General features: G+C 45.8%; 1 protein-coding gene across 1 annotated transcript in view; it reads left to right on the top strand.

Moving 5' to 3' along the window:
* The window catches only part of LOC141114380 (uncharacterized), a 34,832-nt gene extending 9,455 nt beyond the window's left edge, over positions 1-25,377 (top strand). Inside the window, exon 2 of the transcript XR_012236903.1 lies at positions 25,070-25,377. The gene's annotated coding sequence lies outside the window, so the exon portion shown is untranslated. The remainder of the gene's footprint in view (positions 1-25,069) is intronic.
* Positions 25,378-26,619: the final 1,242 nt, after the last annotated feature.

Here is a 26,619-nt window from a genome sequence, read left to right as displayed (position 1 = left end):
CTTCAGTGGAAAGATATGGACAAGCAAAAATGTGAATGGGTCATGTGACTCAACACTTTTGTTTGTGTATAAAAAAAAATGAAACTCAACCCTGTCTCCATGGAGCGTATATGTCTTTCCTTGTTTGCATTGGTTTTCCCCAGGTTCTCTGGGTCTCTTCCCACACCATCAGTATACGCTGGTATTGTATTTGGCCATCACCCAACATTAGCCCTACTGTGTGTGTACATGTGTATGTCTGTAGCAGGAACATTCGATTGTAAACATCTTCGGGGCTAGGAACTAGGATCTGTTAACCGATGAAGAATAAAAAGCTGTCTAGATAGATCATTTCACTTATCGGGTCCTCCATGATTCTGGCCTTCATACCACACAGATGGTCATGCACTGCAAAAGTGTTGATCCTCAAGATTAAATTTAGCAGAAACCCTCAGCAGTTTCTGTTTACAGACAGTTTTGTACAAACAAGATAGCCTCAACAGTAATGTGCTTTTATTTGGTTCCCTGTGCCTTGATATTTTTTCTTTTTTGTGGTTTTCTATTTTTCTGGAGGCAGAAAAAGCACAGTGGGAGCTCTTGTGTGTCCTGGAATTGCAGGGTTGAGGATGTGCTTTGATAACACCACACCCGGTGCAGTGCAGAGGCCGAGGTGTAACCACAGTACGCAACAACAGGTTCCTCAAGTCTTAACAGGAAGTTCTACGTCCCTGCTCTCAGCAAGAAGTTTAATAATAGTTAACACTGCAGACACTCCAGGTTGGTGGGCTGTCTGCGGCGAGCCAGCACAAAACTCTGTTGTTTTTCAAGAATAATACAAATATTTTGGTGCAGATGTTTCTGCGTGTTCTTAGAAATGGTTGCGTTAAGGAAAAGGAAGACTGGACTGAAGAACTTTCCAATAAGGTCAAACAGAAGTTTTATCATGCTGCTCTTTTTCTTTTAACTTTTATGTTGTAACAAGTTCTTCAGTTGCATTTGTTCATAAGTAAAAATGGCCTGCCTCAGTGAACACTTATCACCCACATTATTATGGCAATAAAACAATCACAAGGGCATGGAAGTCATTGACACTTAAGCCATAGACGGTTCAAATCTAGGCTGGTTCAGCAGGAAACAGTCAAGATTCGAACTATGTATGGGCAGGCTGAATGTGGGTACAACCAGTCTGATGCATTTTACATGCAATTATTCCTAGCAGCTGGCATAGCCACTAGAAATAATCACTGTCTTCTCCCCACGGGGACAGCTTCCTCCGCCCCAATGACGGGCACTGATAAGGTGGCACTGATAGGCACTTATGGGGGTGGCACTAATGAGGTGGCACTGATGAGCACTGATGATAAGGCACTAATGTGCAGCATTGATGGGCACTGATAGGTGGCACTGATATGCAGCACTGATGGGCATTGATAGGCGGCACTGTTGGGCACTCATAGGTGGCACTGATAGGTGACACTGATGGGCACTTATAGGTGAAACTGATGGGCACTTATATGCAGCATTGATGGACACTGATAGGTGGCACTGATGGGCACTGATAGGTGGCACTGATAGATAGCTCTGATAGGCAGCACTGATGAGGAGGCACTGGCAGGCATTACTGATGTGCACTGATTGGCATCTCTAATGGGCACCTCAAATGGGCACTGATTGGCAACCCTGGTGGTCATGTGTGAGCATACCTGGTGGTCCTGGTTGGGTATCCCTGGTGGGCATCCCTGGTGGGCACGAGTGAGCATCCTGGGGGGTCTGTGCTGATAATCAATCAGCGCAGACCCCCCTGTCAGGAGAGCAGCCGATCGTCTCTCCTCTACTCGTGTCTATCAGTGCGAGGGGAGGAAAAGCCGATAAACGGCTCTTCCTGTTTACGCTGTGAGGAGCTGTGATTGGACACAGCTGATTACATGGTAAAGAGCCTACGTCAGAGGCCCTTTACCATGACCCAGTGCCAGCTTCCAAACACCTGCATTAACAAAGCAGCTTATTCCAATGTTGAGAGGACAAGGGTCTCTTCCCCACAAGCGTGTGGTGGTAGGTAACGTGATCTGTGGACGGGGGCTTATTGAAATATGAAAAGAGAGGGGACTTGAGGCCACAAAGAGGCCAAAGGACTTTAACGGTGCTCGATAAGCTAAATGAAAATTTATAAAGTAAAGAAATATATTTTATTAATAAATCTTTAAAAAAGACAGACATGAGACAAAACACTGATAAATGTTTACAGAACAATTTTGATAAAAATATGATACAGAGCTTGATACCACTTTCTCGACATGTTTCGCTTTCTTAAGCTTCTTCAGGAGATATAATGTGGCATCTGATCAAATATGGAGTGAGGGATAAACCATAAATATTCATGTCCAAAGATATATATAACAACCATATTAAATTCAATTGGTATACTAGTATACATCAATACAATACATGTTTTAGGATCATTGCAAGGTATAAATATCGCTACATAATTTGTCAGCGGAATTATAACAAAGAATAATAATGAAAATAATAATAATAGTAATGATATTGTAATTGAAAAAAAAAAAAAAACACCACAAGCCATCCACCTTACCAGTATCGTAAAAACTGGAGGTAACTGTAGATGTGTATTTGAAACTCGAAATAGTGCACAAATAGGTTATGCCCTCCAGCCCAGACTCCCTGGCAAGGTATGCAGAGAGGGGTCATGAAGATCTCAATATGTAGAGTAGATGAAACTCTCTGTGAAAAGAGAAGGAATCAAATGCATAAAATGTCAAAAAGTAAGCATCAAGGAGTGGGTATTGCAAAAATACTCGTAGTGAACCACCCTGGAATAGTAAAGGATAAAAATAATTGGTTGCAAATACCTCTTCAGGTGAGTAGAATCATGGTTAAAAGCAAATAGCCTCTTGGTAAAGGGTTCCTTAAACACAGCGGGAAGCAAGCGCAACTTAGCAAGATGTGATTATGACCCCATATGGATCCTGCGGGTCAAATAGCATAAGGAGTCGCTATATTTCCTATAGCTGGGGACCTATAGAATTAAAAAGTGAACAAATATATTTTCTTCAGTAGAAGTAGTAATAATGATGAGCAGAAGCAAAGCTGATAGCTAATCCATGAACAGAGCGGAGTAGGAAACTTACTTGTAAGAAACATAGTTTGCAGAGAAGGACACTGAGGTGGTCCACCAGAGGGACCGCAGCGTTGTCTGCCTGGCGTCAGAGGGGAATGACAGAGGGTGGCGGGGGAAACCCCACTTTATATCCCTCTCCAACGTGACGGCGTCTGACTCACCGTCACGCTGCGGACCAGACGAGCATGCACACGCATCCAGACCGGCAAAATGGCGGCCACGTCAGTGACGCTCGAGCGTTCATTGACCAGCGGCCATTTTGGAAAGTCCGGTGCCCGAAGTCAGGCACAAAAAAAGGCGCCCTCGGAGATACACAAAGGGAGGACAGTGATGCCCACCCAATCCTCGAGGGAAAATGAAAAAAGACTGGAAAATAGTGGAGCTGGGGAGCCTGAGCCATACGGCGGTCCTCATGAGGAGGACACAAAGCAGTTGGAATATTGATTAGAGACCATACCGCTGAGTGCCCCGGGTGTCCGTACATACCACAAGCAGTGGAGAGAGGGCTGGAAAGGCAAAGGGGACAAAAGTTAGGTAGTGACTGTCATAAAAAAAATATATAATAGATATATAATCAATGTCGAATAATAATATTTAATCACAGCATGTTTAGGTGTAGGGTAAATGGTGGTAAAAAAAAAAAAAAAAATTAAATTGATTTAATAATTAAAGAAAAGGCTTAAAGCTTAGGACATCATTTAACCCAGGGTATTTGAGGGCATTTAAGACAAAGATCCACCTGGTCTCTCGTTGCAGCAGGATCCTATCGTAGTCTCCACCTCTTTCATTTGGGGGCAGGGGCGGACTGACCATCGGGCAGTTCGGACGCTGACCGAGGGCCCGTGGCCAGTAGGGGGCCCCATGGCAGCTTCCACTTTGGGAGTCGGGACCCGATCTACCCGTAAGCTAGCTGTGATTGACGGGCTGATCGGGTCCCTGCTCACTGCTGAGACTGCAGTGTATACAGAACACCTCGTGATGCGCTCCTCCTCCTCCCCGCCGGCCCCTCCTTCCCTCCCGTCCACCCCAGGTGCTTGTATCTGTCATCACCTCGGACGGACAGAAAAGAGGAGGGGCCGGCGAGGAGGAGGAGGAGCGCATCACGAGAGGTCTGTATACAGCCGCTTCCCGCGCTACTCTGCATCTAGGAAGGAAAGTGCAGCAGCTTGTACCACGTGCTGCTATTAGAAAGTTGCTGCACAGCTTCCCACCCACAGTGTCCCCCTGTGCCCCCACCTCCCCACAGTGTCCCCCTGTGCCCCCCACCTCCCCACAGTGTGCCCCCACCTCCCCACAGTGTCCCCCTGTGCCCCTCACCTCCCCACAGTGCCCCCCTGTGTGCCCTCCACCCCCACAGTGACCCCCTGTGCCCCCCACCTCCCCACAGTGCCCCCCACCTCCCCACAGTGTCCCCCTGTGCCCCCCACCTCCCCACAGTGTCCCCCTGTGCCCCCCACCTCCCCACAGTGTCCCCCCGTGCCCCCCACCTCCCCACAGTGTCCCCCTGTGCCCCTCACCTCCCCACAGTGCCCCCCTGTGTACCCTCCACCCCCACAGTGACCCCCTGTGCCCCCCACCTCCCCACAGTGACCCCCACCTCCCCACAGTGACCCCCACCTCCCCACAGTGTCCCCCTGTGCCCCCCACCTCCCCACAGTGTCCTCCTGTGCCCCTCACCTCCCCACAGTGCCCCCCTGTGTGCCCTCCACCCCCACAGTGACCCCCTGTGCTCCCCACAGTGACCCCCACCTCCCCACAGTGTCCCCCTGTGCCCCCCACCTCCCCACAGTGTCCCCCTGTGCCCCCACCTCCCCACAGTGTCCCCCTGTGCCCCCCACCTCCCCACAGTGTCCCCCTGTGCCCCCCACCTCCCCACAGTGCCCCCCTGTGTGCCCTCCACCCCCACAGTGACCCCCTGTTCCCCACAGTGTCCCCCTGTGCCCCCACCTCCCCACAGTGTCCCCCTGTGCCCCCCACCTCCCCACAGTGCCCCCCTGTGTGCCCTCCACCCCCACAGTGACCCCCTGTGCCCCCCACCTCCCCACAGTGACCCCCACCTCCCCACAGTGTCCCCCTGTGGCCCCCACCTCCCCACAGTGTCCCCTTGTGCCCCACACCTCCCCACAGTGTCCCCCTGTGGCCCCCACCTCCCCACAGTGCCCCCCTGTGTGCCCTCCACCCCCACAGTGACCCCCTGTGCCCCCCACCTCCCCACAGTGACCCCCACCTCCCCACAGTGTCCCCCTGTGCCCCCCACCTCCCCACAGTGATCCCCACAGTGTCCCCCTGTGCCCCCCACCTCCCCACAGTGTCCCCCTGTGCCCCCCACCTCTCCACAGTGCCCCCCTGTGCCCTCCACCCCCCACAGTGACCCCCTGTGCCCCCCACCTCCCCACAGTGTCCCCCTGTGCCCCCCACCTCCCCACAGTGACCCCCACCTCCCACAGTGTCCCCCTGTGCCCCCCACCTCCCCACAGTGACCCCCTGTGCCCCCACCTCCCCACAGTGCCCCCCTGTGCTCCCCACAGTTCCCTCCACCTCCCCACAGTGTCCCCCTGTACCCCCCACCTCCCTACAGTGTCCCCCTGTGCCCCCCACCTCCCCACAGTGTCCCCCTGTGCCCCCCACAGTGTCCCCCTGTGCCCCCCACAGTGTCCCCCTGTGCTCCCCACAGTGTCCCCCTGTGCTCCCCACAGTGTCCCCCTGTGCCCCCCACCTCCCCACAGTGACCCCAACCTCCCCACAGTGACCCCCTGTGCCCCCCACCTCCCCACAGTGATCCCCTATGCCCCCCCACCTCCCCACAGTGTCCCCCTGTGCCCCCCACCTCCCCACAGTGCCCCACCTCCCCACAGTGTCCCCATGTGCCCCCCCACCTCCCCACAGTGCCCCCCCTCCCCCCTCCCCACAGTGCCCCCCTGTGCCCTCCACCTCCCCACAGTGTCCCCCTGTGCCCTCACCTCCCCACAGTGCCCCCCCACCTCCCCACAGTGTCCCCATGTGCCCCCCACCTCCCCACAGTGCCCCCCACTTCCCCCCTCCCCACAGTGCCCCCCTGTGCCCTCACCTCCCCACAGTGTCCCCCTGTGCCCCCCCACCTCCCCACAGTGTCCCCCTGTGCCCTCCACCTCCCCACAGTGCCCCCCTGTGCACTCCACCTCCCCACAGTGCCCCCCTGTGCCCTCCACCCCCCCACAGTGTCCCCCTGTGCCCTCCACCCCCCCACAGTGCTCCCTGTGCTCTCCACCCCCCCACAGTGTCTCCCTGTGCCCCCACCTCCCCACAGTGTCCCCCTGTGCCCCCCACAGTGCCCCCCTGTGCCCTCCACCTCCCCCCTCCCCACAGTGCCCCCCTGTGCCCTCCACCCCCCCCCACAGTGTCCCCCTGTGCCCCCCACCTCCCCACAGTGCCCTCCACCCCCCCCCCCAGTGTCCCCCTGTGCCCTCCACCTCCCCACAGTGTCCCCCTGTGCCCTCCACCTCCCCACAGTGTCCCCCTGTGCCCCCCACCTCCCCACAGTGCCCCCCTGTGCCCTCCACCTCCCCCCCCACAGTGCCCTCCACCCCCCCACAGTGTCCCCCTGTGCCCCCCACCTCCCCACAGTGTCCCCCTGTGCCCTCCACCTCCCCACAGTATCCCCCTTTGCCCTTCACCCCGCACAGTGTCCCCCTGTGTCTTCTATCCCCCCCATGGTGTCTCCCTGTGCCACTCACACAGTGTCCCCCTGTGCCCTCCACCCACCTACAGTGTCCCCCTGTGCCCTCCAACCCCCCCCCCCCCATGGTGTCTCCCTGTGTCCTCCACCCCCACTGTGTCGCCTTCCCCCTGATGGCTACCCTGAAAGACACTGTGTTAAGTCTGGAGGATCCCAGTGCTGTACTGTGTGCCCTGTGTTTTGGTTTGTGCCCTGCTATTTGCCCTACTGCGTGCCCCATGGCCTGTGATGTGCCCTGCTAGTGTACCCCCTTATGTGCCCTACTCTGTGCCCCTTGCCCTGTGATGTGCCTTGTGATGTGCCCTGCTGTGTACCGCCTGTTGTGCTCTACTGTGTGCCCTGTAATGTGCTCTACTGTGTGCCCCATGCCCTGGGATGTGTGCCCTGATGTGTACCGCCTGTGTCCTGTTCCCAAGGATGTGCCCTACTGTGTGCCCTGCTGTGTGCCCTACTATTTGCCACATGCCCTGTGATGTGCGGCACGCTCCCTGCTGTGTATCTCCTGATGTGCTCTGTGATGTGCCCCGCTGTGTACCCACTGATGTGCCCTGTACCCTCTGTGATGCACCATGCTGTGCTCAATAATGTGCCCTGATGTGTACAGCATAATAAACCCTGCTGGGTGCCCCATTATGTGTCCTGTGATGTGCCCTACTGTATGCCCTGTGCCCCATGATGTGCCCCGTGCTCTGCTGTGTGCCATGTGATGTGCCTTACTGTGTGCCCCATGTAAGTGGGGCTTTGTGTAGGTGCGGCTTGCATGTGGGCGGAGACACAGGGGGCCCCATGATCTTCTATTGCCCGGGGGCCCCATGAGTTGTCAGTCCGCCCCTGTTTGGGGGGACATATTCAAGAGCAAAAAAATGCATTTTTTTATCATCAAATTGATGGCAAAGACCTATATGGCGGCTAATGGGGGTCTCCATCTTTTTCTTAGTGACCAAAGAGACGTGGTCTCTAATTCGATGGAAAAAAGGACGTTTAGTTTTCCCCACGTAAAAAGCATTGCACTCACATATCATTAGATAGACCACGTCAATGGATTGGCAGGTGGCCAGAAAATTGGGATTATAGACTTGTCCATTAGGGAGAGCGATGTTACGTGATGCGTGGATATACCTACAAAAGTCACACTTATGACAGGGTCTGGTCCCCTTGACGTTGGTGTTGTTTTTGGAGGGGAGGGCGTAATGACTATGGACAATTTGGTCCCTAATTGAGCGAGAGCGTCTGTATGTGATTTCTGGGTGATCTTTTATGTGTTTAGATACATTGGGATCCCTCATCAGTAGATACCAATGTTTCTGTAAAAGATCCCGTACCTGCTGGTGTTGTCCAGAAAATCTAGTAATTAAACTCAGACCGGAATCCGGTCTGAGGGTGGTTCGACCATTGATTCTCATCCATGGGTACGGTCCTGATACTTATTGAAATATATGCCACCCCAGGTGAATGATTAAACTGTTAACGCTGCACATTTTCACTGGCAACTTGTACACTTGCAGAGCACTTTAAGCACAAGTTCTAGTTGACACTTTTCCAATTTATAGCAAATTTGCATGGCAAGTCTCCAGCAAGAGCAAAATTGCAGTGGTGAGCCTACAGCAAGAGCTCTACAAGTCTACAGCATGACAATTCGGCCACAGTGGCCCCCTGCGGTGGGAGGACTATCGCACAACATAACTGAACAAAAAACCTGCAGCAGACTTGCAGAATGTTTGCAAAGAAAGTTGATCTGGAGGCATGCAATCAGGGCCGTCTTTAATATTGATAGGACCCTGGTCAAACATCTTCTTGTGCCCTCCCAAATCCACTTATCAACTTATTTGTGGGCAGTGCGGGCTCAAGGGGCAGCTGCTTTGGGCCCCACAACAATGACTGGGCCCAGGACAGCTGCCCCTTTTGCCCTGTGTGAAAGACGGCCCTGCATGCAATGCGGACTTGCTGCAATTGTGCAACAAACTTGTGAAGCCTGGCGAGTCTAGCAATAGCTTAGCAAGTCATTTTCAAACTTGCAGCGCAATTGCTTGCTATCTGGGCTACTGCTTTAGGGACTATCTCTCTACCACTCGTTGATTGATGTACCACTCTTACCATATTTTGGAGATAGCCTACAGTATATTGTTGATGCTCCTGTTATCCCTTTTTGTACCGAGGGTTGAGCCTCTGTATAGGCGTTATTTATACTCACTTTATTATATTATGTATGTGTGATATCCTTCTGCTCCTTACCAATAAAAAATGGCCTGCCCCCTGCCCAAAGTTAACACAGTGGAACTGCTTAAATCTCTTGGCAAGCAGAGCGGATGACGGCACACAAATTTAGCGTGTTTATTTAGCTTATTTCATTATTCTAGGGTCATTGTTCGAGTGATAATTTTACAACAATTACTCCTTTGCCTGTCTGAACCTATTACTTCATGTGAATTAAACCAGTTATTACCAAGTGAGTCAGCACGCACCTTCCATGCACCTGTGCTCACTGCCCCACCTCGTGCACTAATAATATCCACAGGATGTACAAGAGGACCTCACAGACTCTAAATAGACCGTGAATACTCACTCAGATGTTAATGCGTTCTGTCATGTTATTGTTGTCTTTATTGTACGAGAAAAAAAAAACACCTGCGTCATATGAAAAAATAAAGGAGCTCCTAAGAATTATGACATCACAACAGGTAAAGTGGTCAAATAACCTTTCAGATAAAAAGAAAAGATGCTTGTATTGGATTTCTTTTCTGAATTTTGCTTGGCTCTGATAAAGAATTTTTTTTTTCAAAGATAGTATCCACGCCATGCCAGTTTCTAATCCTGGTGCCATTTTGCCAGAATGACAAGTCCACAGCGTTAAAAAAAAAGTTAGGCATGAGAAGTGCACCTCTATTTTGGGGTTGCACACACACACTAAATTTTTGAAGGTATGGAACCGTGGATGCCATATAAATGACAATCTGAACCCGGACCGCTCTCTGCTTTTTGACTTGATGAGTCTCATGCAGCTTCCAGCTGCCGACATGTGGTTGTATCATGCGGGACCCCCTCTTCTTCCCCCCCCCTCCTTTCTTCTCTTCTCTTTTTTCCACTGCTTCCTTTTTTATTTTTGGGCCTCGTTTGGCCCTTTGCCTGCCGGTTTGCATGAGGTGCTTGGGCCTCCTTCTCCTCCAGGTTGTGGGTGGTACTAGTTACACATGAGGTGCAGACCCAGTAAAAGTTGGGCTGGACCCCCTCTTCTTTCCCCACCCACCTCCTTCCTTCTCTTCTCTTTTTTCCACTGCTTCCTTTTTTATTTTTGGGCCTCGTTTGGCCCTTTGCCTGCTGGTTTGCATGAGGTGCTTGGGCCTCCTTCTCCTCCAGGCTGTGGGTGGTACTAGTTACACATGAGGAGCAGACCCAGTAAAAGTTGGGCTGGTTCCTGAGCACTCGCACTCTCATGATCTGGTTGTATCTACTTTATAAGCTGCTGCGATGGTATTGACTACCAAGTTTAGCACTGTCTTCGATATATTTGGCCTGTTGGTCCACCTTTTCTTTTCTCCACTTCTTCATTTGCACGTACACTTTTTTTCCTGTTGTCTTCTTGTTCTGTATGAAATACTATGCATGGTTGACCACTGCCAGCTTCTATATTGACTACTTTATCCTATTTGGCAGATCTGCCCTCCTTGCTGAAGACCAGGCGTAATTTTACGCAGGGTTGTCCCCCGTCCCCCTATAGGTGGTTATCCTTGGGCTCCTGTACCCCTATCTGCTGGACCTCTGGCAGCATGCAGTAGCAAAGTTCTCTTCCTTTGGATTTTATATGATGCGGTCTTGTGTCTAATATCTGTTGCCCATACGGGTCAGTAAACAATACATACTGTGATTAGAATGCATTTTGATTATTGATAAGATATCTAATTGTACCTCTTTTGTTAAGGTAACATCCCTATGATCAACTTGCTGATAGAAGTATATGGTTATCTTTTCATATTCACCAACACTAATTGTGCTGTAACCGCATCAACTTTTTTAGTCTTGTATATTCATCATCCTAATGTGTAATAATAAAGCGTATTGTGAATTTTATACATGTAGTTGTTCATGCCCTTTCAAGTCCAATTAAGAGGTTGTGTTGTTTTATTGTACATTTAAAGATATGGGGATGTTGGTATTCATAAGCATAGTGTGACCATTTGGTTATTGTTCCTATTGATCTAACAATTGACTTCTGTTGAACGGAATTGTTGGAAAATTCTCGATCATTGGCTGCAGCCGCTGATCAGTGTATTTTAACAGTGGAAGAGTCCCAATAGCCTGAATACAGTGGCTCAGCTGGTTGAAAAAAAAAAAAAAAAAAAAAACATCTATGGCCAGCCTTACAGCAAGGGGAAAGGATTTGGGCAGAAGAGAACTTTACCTTTTTAACCAGTTGCCGACCAGCTGCCGCAATTATACTGTGGCAAGTTGGCTCAGGAGCGCGAATCGACGCACTGGTATATCGGTTCCTGCACTGGCTTTTGCAGGTGCGCACCCGCCGCCGCAGGCACGATCCCAGTGAAAGATCCCAGTTTTGACAGGAGAGAGAGATCTGCTGTTCCTAGTGATCAGAAACATCTCTCTCTTCTCCCAGGCAGCCCATCCCCCATACATTTAGAAACACCTACCAGGGAACACAGTTAACCCCTTGATCAACCCCTAGTGTTAACCCCTTGCCTGCCAGTGCCATTTATATATTGATCAGTGCATTTTTATAGCACTTTTCACTGATTCGGTGTCACTTGTCTCCAAATAGTGTCACTTAGGGTCAGATTTGCCTGCCGCAATGTTGCAGTCCCGATAAAAATAAGCAGATCGCCACCATTACCAATAAAAACAATAAAAAAACGAAAAAGTCCCTAAATCTTTCCCATAGTTTGTACGCGTTATAACTTTTCCGCAAACCAATCAATATACGCTTATTGCATATTTTTTTTATCAACAATATGTAGCAAAATACATATTGGCCTAAACTGATGAATACATTTTTTTTTATATATATATATTTTTTGGGGATATGTATTATAGCAGAATGTAAAAAATATTGTTTTTTTTTTTCAAACTTGTCTCTCCTTTTGTTTATAGCGCAAAAAATAAAAACCACAGGGGTGATCAAATACCACCAAAAAAAAGCTCTATTTGTGGGAAAAAAAGGACATCAATTTTATTTGGGTACAACGTCGCATGACCGTGCAATTGTCAGTTAAAGCGACGCAGTGCCGTATTGCAAAAAATGGCCTGGTTGGGAAGGGGGGTTACATAGTACCATACACTGCACTTAGTTACATAGTTAGGTTGAAAAAAGACACAAGTCCATCCAGTTCTACCATAAAAAAAAAAATAAATAAATAAAAATCGTACAAAAAAATTAAAAAAAAATAAAAATCGTACAAAATCCTTCCGGGGGCTGAAGTGGTTAAAGTAAAGTTCCACTTTAATGCTGTAGACATTTTAGACAATTCTGCGCTTCCAAATTTGTGACAACACTTGGGGAAGTTCATTTTCTGTTCCAGCATGAGTATTCCCAAAGCCGGCTCCATAGACATTATTTTGATGAGTTCAATATGGAAGAGCTTGTGTTCCTGCACAGAGCCATCAACTCAACTCTACTGAAAAATCTTTGGAAGGAATTAAAATGCCAATTTGCAAAAGCCATGTCTTCTCGTCCATACAACATGAATACTTGACCTCACCAATTGGTACAAATTCCCACAGACACACTCCAAAACCTTGCTTCTCCAGAAAAGTGGAGGTTGTTTTAGTCGTAAAGGAGGAGCAACTCCTAAGAAATGGCCATGGTTCTGGAATGGGATCTCTAACACGTTCATATGGGTGTGGTGGACTGTTGTTAGCCATGTAGTGTACTATTTATACTGCCTTGAGATCTCTCAGATAAATGTAAGAAGTGATATCCATCACTGTCACAGGACAAATGTCAAACGACATGCCCAGTAAAACCACAATATGAATTCTTAGATATCCACAGGTACCCGGGACGCCCAATCCAGATTGCCTTCTCTGACTTTTACAGAAGCCAGCCCGTTCTCTGCCAAGCTGGCTGTTTTCCATCTGCTGTTAAACTGAGATGTGAGAAATCTCAGACCCAGAAAAAAACTTTAATGCAGGTCAAGAAAAATAAACACATTTAAACTCAAAAAAATAAATAAATAAAAAAGCAGCGCTGATGCTGTTCCATATGATTCAACACTTTTGCAGCTGAGCTCAACACATTTGTGAATTCATCTGCAGCATAAATCAGCAAAAGACTCTCATCTGCAAAAAAGAACTTACAGAGACGGCCAGATGGAATCATTGCACAATGTTTTTTGGGGAAAGGCTGATATGTCTATTCCAGGAAACAATTTACGGTCTAGTTTACGTTGCATCTGTGATTTAAACCAATCGCGCACTCTGGTCTGCTGAATTGTTTAAAAAAAAAACAGTTTTTGGTGAATGCATCAACAGTTGAGGGTCTCTTTGACTAACTGGATAATTAGTGGTGAGAGATGAAGGTCGGCAGTGAAAGAAGGATTGGTTGTCTGATTGATCCTCAAATTAGAGCTAATGATTTAAAAATGTTAAGCAATTGCTAGTCCAAATAGCAAATTAAAATTGGCTGTGTATTTTAGCCCTAAAACCTTTAATGTTGGCAAGCTGAACTCCTACTTAAAACGGTTCAGTATTGCAACTTAATTTTCTTATTCCTTCTCAAATTAAAGCAGACCTTCCGCTTAAGTGGCAGGGTCTGCTTATTCAAGGTGCCCCTCTATTCCCTCCTTAAAATTCTCAGTAAAAATCTGTTTCCCCAACTTTTGTAATACAGGAGGGGGCAACCTCAACCTCCTGTCAACAAGGTCTCCAGGAGTGCTGAGCAGCCCAAATCTTGCTAAGTAGCACAAAAAACGCTTCAGTACATTGCAGGATTGTCTTCCAGTGAAATCTGGGCTACTCAACATTCTCTGAGATCTTGCTAGAAGGAGGATGACGTCACCTCTTGCCAACAAGGTCCCCGTGAATGCTGAGTAGCTCAAATCTTGCTAAGTAGCCCAAAAAAAGCTTCAGCACATCGTAGGATTGTCTTCCAGTGAATTCTGGGCTACTCAACATTCTCTAAGATCTGGCCAGAAGGAGAATGATGCCACCCCTTGCCAACAAGGTCCCCGGGAATGCTGAGCAGCACAAATCTTGCTGAGTAGCCCAAAAAACTCTTCAGCACATTGCAGGATTGTCTTCTAGTTAAATCTGGGCTACTCAACATTCCCTGAGATCTTGTCAGAAGGAGGATGACGTCACCTCTTGCCCATCAAGGTCCCCGGGAATGCTGAGTAGCTCAAAACTTGCTAAGTAGCCCAAAAAAAGCTTCAGCACATCATAGGCTTGTCTTCCAGTGAACTCTGGGCTACTCAACATTCTCTAAGATCTGGCCAGAAGGAGGATGACGCCATCCCTTGCCAACAAGGTCCCCGGGAATGCTGAGCAGCCCAAATCTTGCTGAGTAGCCCAAAAAAACTCTTCAGCACATTGCAGGGTTGTCTTCTAGTGAAATCTTTGCTACTTAACATTCTGTGAGTTCTGGCCAGAAGGAGGATGATGTCACCTCTTGCCAACAGGGTCCCCGGAAATGCTGAGTAGCCTAAATCTCACTGAGTAGTCCAAAATGCTTCAGAACATTGCAGGATTGTCTTCTAGTGAAATCTGGGCTACTCAACTAGCCCAAATCTTCCTGAGTAGCCCCCAAAAAAACCAACAACACCCCCACGGCTCTGAAACAGCACCCCCCCCGGCTGTGGTGTCCTCTCCTGCTCTCCTGGAGTGCGGGCAGCAGCCGCGGCGGCTCCAGTGTCCGCTCCTCCAGCTTCCTCCGCCGTGTCTCCTCTTCCACCCAAATCGCTAGGTATCCAATAGGATTGCCTGATGCTTTGGCCAATAGGTAAAACAGGTCTCTCAGACCTTCCCTTCTGATTGGCAGGGAGGAACTTGTGTTAGTGTGATAATAATGAAAATTCGTTCGCTATGGTCACACAACTGGGTGGCCTCTGAGTGCAATGCTTTGCGCTCCGAGGCCACCCCTTTTCTGAAGCCTATTAGAGCCTCTGGCTCTAATCAGGTGCTTCAAAAAAAAAACACCCACCCCGCATTGGAATCCATGGTCCGGCGCCACTGATATGTAGGTCAGCGGGCCGAACGCATGGATAGGGGAGGCAGCGCCCGTGCGCCCTCTATGGACGGGCTGCCACTGCTAGGTGCTGTGGGAGGAAGCAAAGGAAAGGTAAGTATATGTATATTGTATAAGCAGATAAGCATCGAAGATGGAAGGTTGGCTTTAATGCTTTGTTCATGCTGGAGTACTAAAGGTGTTCCATGTATCCGCATGCAGGTAATCCTATTCATTTCAATTGGGATGCAGCGGCTGCATGGATACAGCCGTTGCTCCCAATTTGACATCCGTGTGTGGGTGCGGTCCTTGAACTTATACTGTATGCAATCAGGGACACGCACCCACAAGGATGTCAAATTATGAGCAGCGGCTGTGTCCCAATAGATATGAATGGGATTGCCTGCACGCCAGCCCTCGCATAGCTGTACTGTATGGTTACGTACACCCATGTATACAAAGCCTTACGTTGTGCATACAGCTACACTTCTATAGGAGGAGACTTGAAAAAATATTTTGGGTGACCTGTTGTTATGACAGTTCACTCCCATCTGGCAATATCCCAGCTACACAAGGAGCAGGAGAAAATACATATCTTACAAATGATTAGAACTGGCAGCCTATGGAGCAGCGTCAGCGGTATGCCTTGAAATAATTATTATTTGGGTTTCATCTGGAACTTTGCCTTCCTCTCCTCCTTCAAAATATGCAGACAGCCACAAATATCTGCTGAAGCCTCTTACATCTTACTTTTAAGTGGTAGTAAACTCTTGTTTTATTATTCTTACCTACAGGTAAGCTTATAATAAAGCTTACCTTTAGGTAAAGGGAACATCTCAGAAACATGCAACGTTTGGGAGATATTCTAGGGAGTAGCAGCCGGTGACGTCACTGGCGTATGTCCTCTGAAGGAACAGCAAGGGTATGCTTGTGCACGCGGGAGGGAGGTCATTGCGGCTCGGCCAGTCAGACAGCCTGGAAGGAAGACCGGGTGAAGGTGGAAGCCTCTGCAGCAGTGACAGCGCCTCAATGGAGGGCTTCTTTTTATGGTAAGTCTTCCATATTGGACTAGTATGCGGTGCTATCCCAATATGGAAGACTTTTTTTTTTTAGTTTTGTATAGAATAGAGGATGGTTAAAACCCCATTTGAGCGATCTCCTTCCACTTTTTGTCCAGTAGACACATCAGGAAGTTGGGAAAATATGTCACTAGAATAGGTGTCCCTTTTTGGAAGATTTCCCCATACTCCTATTATGTTGACCACCATAAATGATTCCATCGCGTTCTATCCTGGCAACAATAGTAACCAGGACAAATACAGAGGATGAATCTCCCAAGCAACTTTAAAAACTTGAGTATAAAGACACAGAAGAGTTAAGGAGGACAAGGCATGACCCAGTAAAATCCAAAACTGGCCATTTACAGTAAAAGGCAGTTGTACATGCAAGCAGAGCCTGTCCGTCCTTAGGCATCTGTACTAGCTGTTCGGTCCCTTGTGTTCAGACTTGCAGAGCAGGAAAGGTGTGAACACTACTGGAGCCACCTTATCAGACAGAATCCATGGTCACATGGTCAGCGAATTAAATTCAAAATATTAACCACAACATACAAAGCCATTCACAATTGTGCCCCGAGCTACATCACCAATCTTGTCTCCAAATATCACCCAAATCTTCCTCTCCGCTCTTCTCAAGACTTCCTACTCTCAAGCTTTCTCATCTCTCCCTCTCATGCTCGTCTCCAGGATTTCTCCAGAGCCTCTCCCATCCTCTGGAACTCGCTACCTCCACCTGTCCAGCTATCCCCTACTCTTGCTACCTTCGGGCGATCCCTGAAAACCATCTCTTCAGAGAAGCCTATCACGTCTCCAACTAATCTTCTACCACTTCCATCAGCTCATTCCCCACAGTTTTGTACCACCTGCCCCATCCTATTAGATTGTAAGCTCTTCTGAGCAGGGCCCTCTTAAACCTCTTGTATTTTATTGTATTATAACTGTATTGTCTCCTTTTTATATTGTAAAGTGCTACGTAAAGTGGCGCTATATAAATCCTGTATAATAATAATAATAATAATAACATGGATGCACAAGGTCATGAGGGGGAGGGTCCATCTTCAGATGCCTACATCCCTGCCTGGATGATGTTGGCACTGTCAATACCCCAACAAAAAAAAAATAGGAATATTATGGGAAGTTTAAAAGTGACATGTGCATACACAACCCCTACAATTCATATGTGAAAAAGTTTATATATATATATACAACACACTGTAAAAATGAAAAAATATGCTGGAGAAGTCCATATATAAACAATATGTTCAAAATCTTCATAAAGTGCAGTCCGTGTTGTTATTATCTTGGTAAAGGTGAAAAAAAGGCAAATTTATGCTCCCCTTTCCTTATGTGCCCCCACTCACCGGCTCCTGGTGGGTTATACGCTTGTGGTATATATTTAAGGGTCCTCCAGGTGTCTGACCAATCAACTGTGATGTCTTTAATAAGGGTTGGCGGCACCTTAATGTCTCAGGTAGGTTTTGCATGGAGGAGATGAGAAAGTATTCCTAGTGTAAATCCGTTTATTGAAAAAATTATAAAATCATTAAGTATTACGCTCACATTTAAAATGGTTAAACATGCATAGAAATTGAATCAATGGTTTGTATCTTGCGGTTTGCGTTCCATCGAGCTGATATGAAGTCACCGGAAGTTCCACCTAATGCATTTAGCTCCTCCACAGAAGCGTCATCAGAGGTCCTCTGGTGACCACGCTGGACTGACTCAGTTAGTCACTGGTGGTGATGGACTGGGCAAGGGAGAAGGTTTCGCTTCCAATGGTTTGTGCTTAACTTGATAGAAGGTGATAGTCAGCCCTTTTTTTTTATGGGGCATGGGCTGCTACCTCTACATGTGAACTAGGAAGAGTAGGTAGAAAGGAGGAGTAAATAGAATCTAGAAGGTGAGTCTGAAGGAGATTGTAACAAGTATAACATGTAACTCCCCGTTCTTCAGGGCTGGAGGTGGATATTTGTTCGAAGGTTGTTGGCTCCAACTTGTCTTGCATACACACGGTCACACAAATGTTGGCCAACAATTACGAACGTGGTGACGTACAAGACGTACGGTGAGCCGAGAAAAAGGAATTTCAATAGTCATGTGATATATCCATTACGAACGCTAGTTTTACAAGACTGAGCGCTTCCAGCTCGTACTTGATTCCAAGCATGCGTGAACTTTTGTGCGATGGACATGTGTACACGCAAACGGAAAGTCTGACAACAAAGTTTTGTTGGCGGAAAATTTGAGAACCTCCTAGCCAACATTTGTTGGCGGAAAGTCCGACAACAAATGTTCGATGGAGCATACACACGGTCGGACTTTCAGCCAACAAGCTCACATCCAACATTTCCTGTCGGAAAATCCGATCGTGTGTACGTGGCATGAGTGTTGGCTTTGCTCACAGAGGCAGAGTTGTTCTCTGCCTCTGCGCAGAGCTTTACATATGCATTGTACATTCACATCAGTCCCTGCCCTCGGGGAGCTTACGATCTAAGGTTCCTAACTCACACACTGGGGACAATTTGGACAGGATCCAATTAACCTACCGGCAGAAGGTCTACTCAATAAGGTGAGTGGCCTAGACTTCTGGTGGTGGAACACATTGGTGTGGATACACGATCGCTACTATAATTCTATCACAGCACCTTTTTTCACCATCTAAGGAGTTTCCTCTTTGCTTGTGGGTGTGTCATCCATTGACTATTCATTCCTTCGGATCAAGACATATTTTGGGACTTGGCTTTACATTTAGGCTTATTTCTTCTAAGCGCTGCACTGCTTTGTTTTGAGAGTTGTTCTCCTGAAAAGCGTTGACTTTTCATACATGTTACAATCTCCAATAAACACCTTCAAACTCACCTTCCAACTTGTATTTGCTGGACACCGGGCGCTCCCTTATACCTACTCTTCGTAGTCTTGAAAAGAGGGGCAAAAAAAACAGCCTTAACTACAGTGTGGAATGCTTCACTAGGTGCTGTAGATGGTCACATGACAACAAATTCAGCAAGTAGAAACTTGTGTTAGAGGGTTTATTTAAAATAAAGTAGAGAATTGACAGTAAGGGAGGGCCCGGGAGTTGGTTTGCAGGATTTGGTTTGCCCACAATGGGTTTTAAGAGCGGAGAGGCACTAGACACAATAGACATGGGATATGGAGGTGTCTGAAGATCACTGGAGTTGCTTACACTTTAATGACTGATTAGCGTAGTCAGGTAGATGGATAGGCCATTCAAATAGGTGGGACAAGATAATAAGACAGAGAAGAGAATTCCAGATAATAGAGATGGCTAAGGAAACATCTTGCTGCCTTTGTTGAAGAAGAAGGAAACTAAAAGAAGGTCTGAGAAGGGACATTGAGGTGAGAGGGTATTTGTGGATAAGGTCAGAAAGTAGGGTATAGGCAGGCCATAGGCGAGTCGAAAAAACAAACGAAAATTCTTGGTCTCTTGTTTTTCACATCATTAGTGTACCAGCTACGACATGCCATTTTTGTGTCACAATTGAAGGTGCCTGATCCAACATGCTGGATTTTGTTTCGAAAAACGAAACAAATGATGGCACAATCGTAAGCGCCATTTACATTTTTCTACAGAATGTTTGGATTTAGACTCGTTATGGCCTGCTTTAGGCAGGAGTTGTACCATGTTTTGAAGTCTATCTCCCTTCATTTAAATTTTAAGGGACCAAAAAGCAAAATGGGGTTTTTTGGAACAGTTTAACAAACTCTAGTGGTATATAATGACCCCCTTACTACCCTGCACAATCCACTTTCTTATTCAAAGCCTTTAGCCTGTGGATCCAACAGAAGTTAGGCATGACCAAATGCCTTTTTTTGCACCAGGGACGATCATTAGGCATGTGCAATTCTTTTCGTTCCGAATTAGTTTTTTAATGAATTTCGACAAATTCTTTAATTAGGGAATATCCGAATTAACGAAAACCCGTTTAACGAATTTTTTCCGAATATTCGTAAATTCGATAAAATTGGACATTCGTAAAGTCGGGCATTCGTACATTTGTAAATTCGAAAATTCGAAATCTGAAATAATAGTTAACTAATAATAACTTAACTATTAGTAATTACTAGTAACTTTTAAATTATAGGTATTGTAATTTCCTTTCAAATTTGGCTGTTAGTGAACGTAACACATACAAATTTATCCGAAGTTATGAATGATCCGAAAAAACGGAATGGAATGTAATATTATTATTATTTATTATTAATTTGTTCCGTTCCATTTGTTTAGATGCAGCATTCGTTTTGGATAATTCGTAACTTCGGATAAATTCGTATTTGTTACGTTCACTGACAGTCAAATTTGAAAGGAAATTACAATACCTATAATTTAATAGTTAGTTACTATTTCAGATTTTTGAATTTTCGGGTTTTTGGATTTCCAAACTTCGAATTTACAAATTTCCGAATTTTCTAATTTACAAATGTACGATTTTACGAATTTATGAATTTACGAATGTACAAATGTAAAAATGTACGAGTGAACGAAAGTACGAATGAACGAATGTACGTATGAACGAATGTACGAATGAACGAATGTACGAATGAACGAATGGTCGAATTTACGAATGTACGAATTTACGAATCGCGATCATAACAAATGACCCGAAAAACGAAAAAAATAATAAACGAATGAAACGAAAATGAACAAATTTTTTGGCTGTGCACATGTCTAACAATCATGCAATATGTTCTGTGATCTTTCTCACATGCAAAGGTTACACGACTAAGTGCTTAAATGTTTGGCTACATGAAAGGCTGTTGAAGGACTCTTTGAGCAGCTGTTTTCTGCAGCAAAGGTGTGCAGTTTATGGCTCTTGTTAAAGTTTATGAGTTTAGGGAGCAGAGTGGCAAAGGGTTATTGTTTGACTAGTTTTGCTTTAAAACAAACCCAACGTGGACGCTCTCTGAAAAACATTTCAGATCAATGTCGCGGTCTTCTAATATTGGATTGTCTTTGTTTGCTGGCCCCTTTAAGTCCTTGAAATCACCTTATTTATGACCAGACAGAGTCTCCATTCTTTTACCAGGCGAAATATTCATCCTTCATCGCGGTTTAATATCTGGACATTCTGTTGCTGCCAGGTTACCGGCATCTGCCGTTCAGATCGTGCTCCTTCAACAAGTTCCAATTAGAATTCAGGGGTTAGACAAGAATTATCCTTGTTAAGATAATGAAGAGACAAGGAGAGGTGGGTGACAGGGCTGGTTAATAGGTTTCCTAGGGCTTCAATCAGTAACCAGTGCGTGCCTTCTCCTTCAGCCCAAACATGCGACTCTGGTTTCAGTTCACCACACATGCCGGCACTTGCTGCTAAAAAAAAATTCAAGCAGAAGTCTCTGGCACACCTCTAAGGCGGGGGTCTCCAAACTATGGCCCTCTAGTTGTTCAGGAACTACAATTCCCATCATGTCTCGTTATGAATGTCAGAGTTTTGCAATGCCTCATGGGATGTATAGTTCCTCAACAGCTGTAGGGCCATAGTTTGGAGATCCCTGCTCTAAGGTGATGTCCAATAAGGCATTCATCTAGCACTGCTGCCCTGGCTCTTTTTTCTCCGGACTGTCTGATGAGAAATAATTCCATGTAGGTTAAATTGTCAAAGCTGGACCAGCAATATACATTACTTTTTGCATGTGAGATTTACAGTACCTTTATTTCGGTCCATCTCAACAAGCACAAAAGCAAATACAGCCGTATGTAGGCAGGTGCAGTCTGCACTCCCCACTGAAGGTGGTGCTGATGGAAGCGGTAATGCAGAAGAAGAAGGAAGTTTTGGAGGAACTTGGCTCCTCTATGACTTCCTGCAATCTCAGGAGACAGCTGTCCCATTGGACGCTGGCCCCCCCATGTGACTCCAGTGGCCATCTTGGGTCAGGCAGAGTCTATTTTAGATTTAGCACGCTTTATGCAAGCGGCTAGCGTAGGGACAGGTTAGAAACAGCGGTCTGCAGACTTGGAAGGTGTCGACAGCATCTCCAACAAGGTGTGGAATGTGGCCTGGCCTGTCCACACCCAAAAAAGAGGGGGCTTCCTGAAGCAAGGTAGGCATAGTCCCTGCACAGTCCCTACTCCTCCGGAACCTCTCCCTATCCCTAAGCACTGCCCCTGACAGACGGGGAATCTGTCCCTATGCTATTAAATAGGTTAAGAGGGTCTGCGCTTAGGACATGTATGAAGCTTGCAGCCTCCCCAAATAGCCCCCCGTAGGAGGGCTCTAAATTATAAAAGAAAGAGGATGAGAGGGGTGAGTGGTGCTACCTGTGTGCCACATAGTGATCTACCAGATCACTCTTTAGTGGCTAAGTAGTTAAAAAATACAGTGATATTGTGATAATAATTACAACAAAACAGTTAACAGAAAAGTGGTAGTGTGATAATTATGATAGCTCGCCTACACCAGTAGGTAAATACTAAAGCCCTCTGAGTGTGGGTACCAATCCTACACAGGAAAACTTATCACCAAAACTGTAATTAGCCTTTATAAATTAGTGGATCCCATAATACTTTGTACAAATGATAATGAATCCTCTCCTTATATCAATGCATATAAAATCCAAACATAAGTTGCATGACAGTAGAGTGATCCTCTGCTTATAACAGTACATATAGTGTCCAAACCCTAAATTCAAAATGTATGTAGACCCAGAAAACAAAAACCATAAAACAGAAAAAAATACAAAAAAATCGCACCAAAATTAAAAATCGCACCAAAATGCTATTTATCGCACCGTATACAAAAAACACATAGGTGCATTCATATAGTGTCCAAACCCTGAATTCAAGATGTATGTAAACCCAGAAAGCAAAAAAAAACAAAAAAAAAAAAGCAAGAAATCGCAACAAAAAACAGAAAAAATGCAAAAAAATCGCACCAAAATTTAAAAAATCGCACCAAAATGCAATTTATCGCACCGTATATAAAAAAAAACACATAAGTGCATTCATCCCAATGAAAGTGACTGTTCGCACTTGAAAGAATTGTAGCAGGTGACTTTACTCAGTTTCCTGGAAGTCACGTGATGTGCGTAGCGACGCCATACGTGTTTCGCCGTAGACGCCTTCAGCAGCGGTCTCGCATAAAGCGAACGACACTCAAAATTTTACTGGCACAGCCATGTTTTTACTGGCATTTCCACAAGTTACAAAGTTACAATTTTAAGTGCAAATTTTTTACTGGCAACCTTTTCCCATCACTAGCATTTACTGGCAGGAGAAAAGTGACTGATGGTTGGCAACACTGCTTGCAACTATTTTTAGGGAAAACTTTGAATTTTATACCGCCATCCTGAGACTGGAAGAGAAGGTTGTGTAATCCTTCATGTGTTAAAGGAAAGAAAATGTCTTCATTCCTCCGTCAACACAGTCAGTGTTGATGGGGGAATCCCTCCCACTGCGGTATTGTATTCTGACCCAGCCGTCAGAATACAATGATCACTGCTATAGCCGCCGGCAGTGATCGAACTAAAAGAAAAAATACACAGGCTGGTTGTACTGAAGTCAATTGATAGATTGGTTTCAGTACAACCAGCCTGCCCATAGATCAGTGGTTCTCAACTCCTGTCCTCAGGACCCACCAGCAGGTCAGATTTTAAGTATTATCTTGGGGCAGATGCAGACTAGAATACTGCAATCACTGAGCAGCAAATGATATCGCCTGTGATGTATTTCAGTTATCTTGCAAACCTGGCCTGTTATAGGGCTGCCGCCTGTCCGGGATTCACCCGGACAGTTCGGGTTTGGAATCATGCATCCGGGTTTCAGACTGCCTGAAACCAGGACACATTATTCAGACCGGACTATGGCTTCCCAGAAGGGTTGCTGGCTGCAGTTGTCTAAGCTGAGAGAGTCTGCTACGCTCACTTTCTCACTGCCCAAAGCCAACACTAACGATCCCCCCAAACACACACACAGATGGGAGAGGGTTGATCTGCTCCTTTTTCCTCTACCCGTCTGCCCACACTCCAATCCCCGGCGCTGTGCCTCAGAAAAAGAAAGTGGGGGCCAGAAATTTGAAGTCCAGCAGCCTCAGATCCATCTGGATGAGAGGTGCTGACTGCCAAGGGGTGAGTGAGCTCACCATCCATCCCTGTCTATGACTGAAGTCTCCCCCCTTCTCTCTTCTGCCTCTGAGTGAGTACACTAAGGTAAATCAGGGTTCTCAGAGCACCCCTTACATCAGTGTTCCCCCTTACATCAGAGTCCGCTCCGTACATCAGAGTTCTCAGGGTTTCCCCTTAATTCAGGGTTCCCAGAGCATCCCTTATGTCAGAGTCCTCAGAGTTCTCCCTTACATCAGAGTCTGCAGAGTCCCCCCTTACAGTGAAAGGGAACTTAGCCAGTTCAGATGTAAAAGTGGAACACTGTGGACTCTGATGTAAAGAGGGACTCTTGTTATTAACTTCATATGATTAGAAATGTTATTTAATATCAAAATATATATATTTATACTATAAAAAAAATTGCTGGGCGCCGCTAAAATGTTCGGGTTTGACTTGAAGAAAAGGTGGCAACCCTGGCCTGTTAGTGGGTCCTGAGGACAGGAGTTGAGAACCACTGCCATTGATGGATCGAAAATCGGTTCCTGCTGAACCAGTCAAATTTCGATCCATCTATGGCCGGGTTTAATATATGGCCAGGGTTGCTAGTTCGAACTCCAACCACGACACTATCTGCCTGGAGTTTGCATGTTCTCCCTGGGCCTGTGTGGGTTTCCTCCGGGTACTCCGGTTTCCTCCCACACTCCAAAGACATGATGGAAGGTTAATTGGCTTCTGTCTAAATTGTCCCTAATATATGAATTTGAGTTAGGGACCTTAGAGTGTAAGCTCCTTGAGGGTAGGGACTGATATGAATGTACAATATATATGTAAAGCACTGCGTAAATTGATGGCGCTATAAGTACCTGAAATAAATATATAAATGGCCAGCTTTACACTTGTTTGCTACCTGTATTTTGTTATCACCTTTATACTCTGCTTTGTTTTCTTTGCAGGATAAAAAAAAATGTCAATTTAAACAATGACAAAAGGGTCACAAGAGTGCATTGGAGATGAAGTGTGATATCCAGAACAAAAAACAGTGATAACTGCAGAGGATTTGAGAGAAATGCAGATAAGAAGGGAGGAGCAGGACACAGGACACTCTTCAGGTATTAAGGGTTTAGGAGGTGGGGGGGAGAACAAGTAGACAAAAAACAGCGGGAGATCGAAGATAACATTCACTTTACTTGACTGACAGGAAAATGTCAATTTGTAGCCTGCAGAACAGAGCTTCTGCCTGAGCCAACAGAGTGCTGACTGTGCTGCCTTTTTATTTTTCTTTATTGCCCATCATCAATGTATATATTATTTGCCATATAATATTATATATATGTGCAAGGGGGTCCTTAACCAGGCCAATTCCAACATTTCTCTTGTACATGAAAAATTCTGTATTTTTTTGCTAGAAAATTACTTAGAACCTCAAAACAGTATATATATATTTTTTAGCAGAGACTCTGGGGAATAAAATGGGGGGGGGGGGGGGGGGGGCTGCAATTTTTTTTATATCACACAGTATTTGAGCAGCAGGTTTTCAAACGCAATTGTTTTGAGAAAAAATGCACTTTAATTCATTGTTTTTTGTTTTGTTTTTTGCACACAAACACTATATAATACCCATTTTGTTGTTAAAATATTAACTACTTCAGCCCCGGAAGATTTGGCTGCTGAATGACCAGGCCATTTTTTGCTAATTCGGCACTGCGCCGTTTTAACTGACAATTGCGAGTGCCGTGCAACGTGGCTCCCAAACAAAATTGACGTCCTTTTTTTTCCCACAAATAGAGCTTTCTTTTGGTGGTATTTGATCGCCTCTGCGGTTTTTATTTTTTGCGCTATAATCAAAAAAATAGCGACAATTTTGAAAAAAAAAAACCAATATTTTGTAATTTTTGCTATAATAAATATGGCATTTTTTTTTTTGAAAAAGCAAATTTTTTCCTCAGTTTAGGACGATACGTATTCTTCTACATATTTTTGGTAAAAAAAAAAAAAATCACGTATAAGCGTATATTGATTGGTTTGCGCAAAAGTTATAGCGTCTACAAAATAGGGGATAGATTTATAGCATTTTTATTATTATTATTATTTTTTTTACTAGTAATGGCAGCGATCTGCGGTTTTTATTGGGACTGCAACATTATGGCGGACACATCGGACACTTTTGACACATTTTTGGGACCACTGGCATTTATACAGCGATCAGTGTTATACTATATATGTATATATATATATATATATATATATATATATATATATATATATATATACATATATATATATATATATATATATATATATATATATATATATATATAGTGTAAAAATGTCACTGGCAGGGAAGGGGTTAACACTAGGGGGCAATCAAGGGGTTAACTGTGTTCCCTGGGAGGTGACTCCAACTGAAGGGGGAGGGGACTGACTAGAGGAAATGACAGGTCACTGTTCCTAGCTATTAGGAACACACGATCTGTCTCTCCTCACAGAACAGAACAGGGATTTG

This window comes from Aquarana catesbeiana, linkage group LG12, assembly GCF_042186555.1.
Source record: "Aquarana catesbeiana isolate 2022-GZ linkage group LG12, ASM4218655v1, whole genome shotgun sequence".
NCBI lineage: Eukaryota > Metazoa > Chordata > Amphibia > Anura > Ranidae > Aquarana > Aquarana catesbeiana.
Note: the sequence above shows the minus strand (reverse complement) of the source record. Positions and strands in the feature narration are given on the sequence as shown.